A 4,204-nucleotide genomic window follows, 5' to 3' on the forward strand; every position below is an offset into this window, starting at 1 on the left:
CTGAATTTAGCCAAAAAGCACACAATGTGCTTTACCAAGTGCAGATATTCCAGCACTCTTTGTACCTCTCGGGCCTCCCATTGTTTAAAGGTGGTATCCTTAGGCTATATGGACGTTGCTATGCAGAAGACCCGTTCATCTCATTTAGTTGAGTTTCAGCTTTGGTTGCATCCCAAATAACATCTTTTTGTGAGGTATTCTACTTTGGCCACAGAAGGGAATACCAATTAATTCACCCTATTTTCTTTCAAGCATGGTGCCAATGGCCAATTAGGCAAAAGGTTACACATTGTAGCAACAGCTTGGGAAATCAGTGCAGACTAGAGTTGCTCTGATTAAACAAGGGCTCTGTGTCCTGGAGAGAAGGACAGAGATTGAAAGTGAGAGGCTGGTGGGTGGGAGAAATAAGATGAGAATTACAAATAGCAAAAGGGAGGAAAAAGTGTAGGTCAGAAACTGAAAAGAAACAAAAAGATAAAGGAATGAGGAAAAAATAGATGCTGTGAGGTTTGCTGTATTTAAAATATAAAGAATCCTCTGCAGCTCAAGCCTCCTGTAGAAATTCAGAGTTCCCTATATAATTTAAGATATCATTTCCTTGATCTGGAAGACTTAAGATAGTCAAAAATGGTGCTAATTTCGTTAAAAACTTAGGGCGTCTTTGCAAAGAATGGAAAAAGTCTTTAAAAAAAATACAGAGTAACTCATTGACTTCTCTTTAAGAATTCCAAAATTAAAAGGAGCACATGGCTCTTCTCCTCTTCCTTCTTTGAGTAACTATTGATTCCTGGTGGCTGCCTGGACTGGTCCCTGCAGTATTTGGATGTGGTTTGCCCTTGTCTTCTTCCTAGGGCTGAGTAAATGACTGGCACAAGGTTATTTAGCTGGGCTTCTGCCTAAGGCAGGACTAGAATTCATGGTCTTCTAGGTTTTTAGCTTGGTGCCTTAACCACTATGCCAAACTGGCTCTCATAGGTCACTCTAGTCTAGACCCTCCGAAAAGGTTTAAGGACATCGAACAATTTTATATATTGCATAACCAGTGAAATATGGTTGAAGAATAATCCCACCAAAGAGGCAAGTATTCAGCCAGATCTTTGGGTAATTTCATGCCTCTATTCCTCATCAGCTCTTGTCCCTTTCAGACAGAAACAAGGCAATACGGCACAGTCATTTCCCCTGGTGCTGGTTCTGCTGCATTTTCTACCTGCCAGTTTTCTATTTATCGCAAGAGGAGTCCCTTTAGAAATTAGCTTAAAGAACAGATTATTTTAGAAATTCTCCTGTGGAGGCTGGTGTTCTTATAACTGTTTAGATACAAGGTGGATGAAAAATGTGAGAGAAAGGCTGTCCTGCCTTGCTTGGTGCAATAATCTTTCCAGAAATCTAAAATGAAATTTAAATAGAAATCAGGCTTCTATTTAAAGAGATAGGATCATATAGAAACAAAGAATCGTTGGGTTGGAAGGAACCTTGCAGGTCTTCTAGTCCAACCTCTTTCTCATGGAAGGAATTCTCGGATTGTCCTAGACCAGGCATGTCAAACTCATGATGTCACATGACATCGCACGACGTATCACGACTCTTCCCCCCCCCATTGCCGGCAATTGGGTGAGTGTGGTTTTGGCGTGATGCATCTGGCCTGCGGGCTGGCAGTTTTGACATGCCTGTCCTAGACCAATAGCTGACCAGCCTTTGCTTGAAAACTTCCAATGATTCAGCCTCCACAACTCCAGGAGACAGACTGTTCTTAATACAGTAGTCCTCAACTTAGGGCCACGACTGAGCCCAAAATTTCTGTTGCTAAGTGCGACATTTAAGTGAGTTTTGACCCATTTTACGGCTTTTCTTGCCACAGTTGTTAAGTGAATCATTGCAGATGTTAAGTTAGTAGTAACACAACTGTTAAGTGAATCTGGCTTTTCCATTGACTTTGCTTGTCGGAAGCTTGCAAAAGGTGATCACGTGACCTCGGGACACTGCAACTGTCATAAATATGAGGCAGTTGCCAAGCCTCCAAATTTTGATCATGTGACCCTGGGAATGCTGTAGCGGTTGTAAGAGTAAAAAATGGTCGCAAGCGCCTTTTGTACCATTGTAACTTTGAATGGTCACTAAATGAACTGTTGCAAGTCAAACACTACCTGTAATTCTCCCAGTTAGGAATTTATTCTTTTTTTTTTTGAGTTTGAATCTCTCTGTGTAAAACTTACATACTGTGGTTTTTGCTGTATCCTCAGGCAGGGCAGAAATAAATCCCTGGCTTTTTTGATTTTGACAGTGCTTCATGTACATTTTGCATAGGCAAAATGTCCTCAGTTTCCAGATATTAATGTGGAAATTCTTGTTCCTTATAAAGATATGGGAGTTTTGCCCTTTCTCTGGGGTGTTTAAATCTTGGCAGAGAGTCAGATAGTCAAAATAGTTCATAATGGTTGCACTGTAACAACTGTTGGGCATGGTGTTAATCCAAACAACCTTTGCATAAATTCATCCATTCAAAATGTACTGTGTGTCATTCACTGAAATCATTTTTATGTTCTTCTTTAACTTCTCTTCTTTTTCCAAAGCTATCTTCCCGATGGTTTTAATGTGATCTTTGAGCTATCCATTGTCTTTGTAGACTTTTTTCTATATTTTAAAAGTGGGTCTGGATTACTAATTTAAATTGTAATGTCAGGTGCAAAAGAATAGAGTCATACATTAAGTTCCAATTAAACTGATTTGTTGCTCATGCCTATGCATGAACTTAAGAAACTCTAGTTCAGGGGTCCTCAAACTTGGCCACTTTAAGACTTGTGGACTTCAACTCCCAGAATTCCCCAGCCAACTGGCTGGGGAATTCTGGGAGTTGAAGTCCACAAGTCTTAAAGTGGCCAAGTTTGAGGACCCCTGCTCTAGTGTGATTCCTCTTTTGACTCCACTCCCAGGCCATGCCACTCCTTTATCCCAAATCCCAAAGCAAGTTTGAATTTTGATTTTGTTTTCTGCATCCAGGCTTTCTTAATTAGTATCAAGTGGTCTTTGACTGCCTTGGAGTTAAATGCAGACTTGCAATTTCTTGTTCCAGCCATCCGTTGAAATATTTCTTCTCACCTGCTTATTATGTTCCCTTTTCTGTGCTTTATGTACTTTTGTTTACCCAGAAATAAACAACGCGATGGGTGTGTATGTCTGTGGTGTTCATAATTGAAGGGGAAAAAACAAGCCTTTTTAATACGTGGAAACCACACTCTCTACTTTGAACCAATTTCATTGTCACTGCGCAGGCAAGAATACCATTTGGCAGTGGACTTTCTTCCTCAAATCTTTGTAGGTATGACATCATCCTGTGAATTGGTTAGTGGCATTTATTTCAAAGATCTTTTTTTTTTACTGGAAAACTGTGAAGACACCAATAGAGACCCCTCTGAGGAAAACAAATGCCATGTGTTGTTACTGTATGAACATCACCACAAAAGATTCCATGAAGATCAACTGCCAGACAATAACAAGAAACCAGGATCTCTTTTTTTCCACACACTGCATAGTTCCAATGGAACATTTCCACAGAGGCCCAGGGATTTATGAGGAAATTTGGGTAGATTTCAGTGTGATTCACTTCAACATGTATGGTTTTAAGAGTAGGATCGCCTCGGGTATCATACTGCCATTGCTGTACATTCCTATTGCTGCCAATACACATCTACTCTAAAATGAAATGGAAGCCTACATGTATGATCACATACTCATATAATCTCTGCATTAACGATATACATTAATTCTCTCTTGGAAGTGCCTTGCCTTCCCTGCCTAGGTATAGTGGGGGTGGGGGCTAATTAGTTGTCTTGCAGGTGCTCTATATACAGTATTGACAGTATTGACATTTGGGTGTAGAGGTGAGGATTTGGGAAAGGCAGGAATAAGCATCATCAATCAACAATTTCGTCTGGTGGGGAATTATGGGACGGGTCATCCATCAGATGGGAAGGCACCAGGGGGGAGAAAATGCCTTAAATCCGGGAGAGCGTGCCAACCTTCTTCCTCCTAAACAAAAGCGTCAAATGGACGGCAAGGCACTAATAAAAAGAGAATGAGGGGAGGCGCCCAGAACTGCACTCTTTTTAAAGGACCACGAAGATATTACGGTACTCTCACGAGATATGAAGCGCTGCGGCAGGGAAAACCAAAGGCGCCGCGTAGTTCCATCAAACCAACCAGCCGC

Source organism: Vipera berus (assembly GCF_964194415.1).
Source record: "Vipera berus genome assembly, chromosome: 1".
Lineage (NCBI taxonomy): Eukaryota > Metazoa > Chordata > Lepidosauria > Squamata > Viperidae > Vipera > Vipera berus.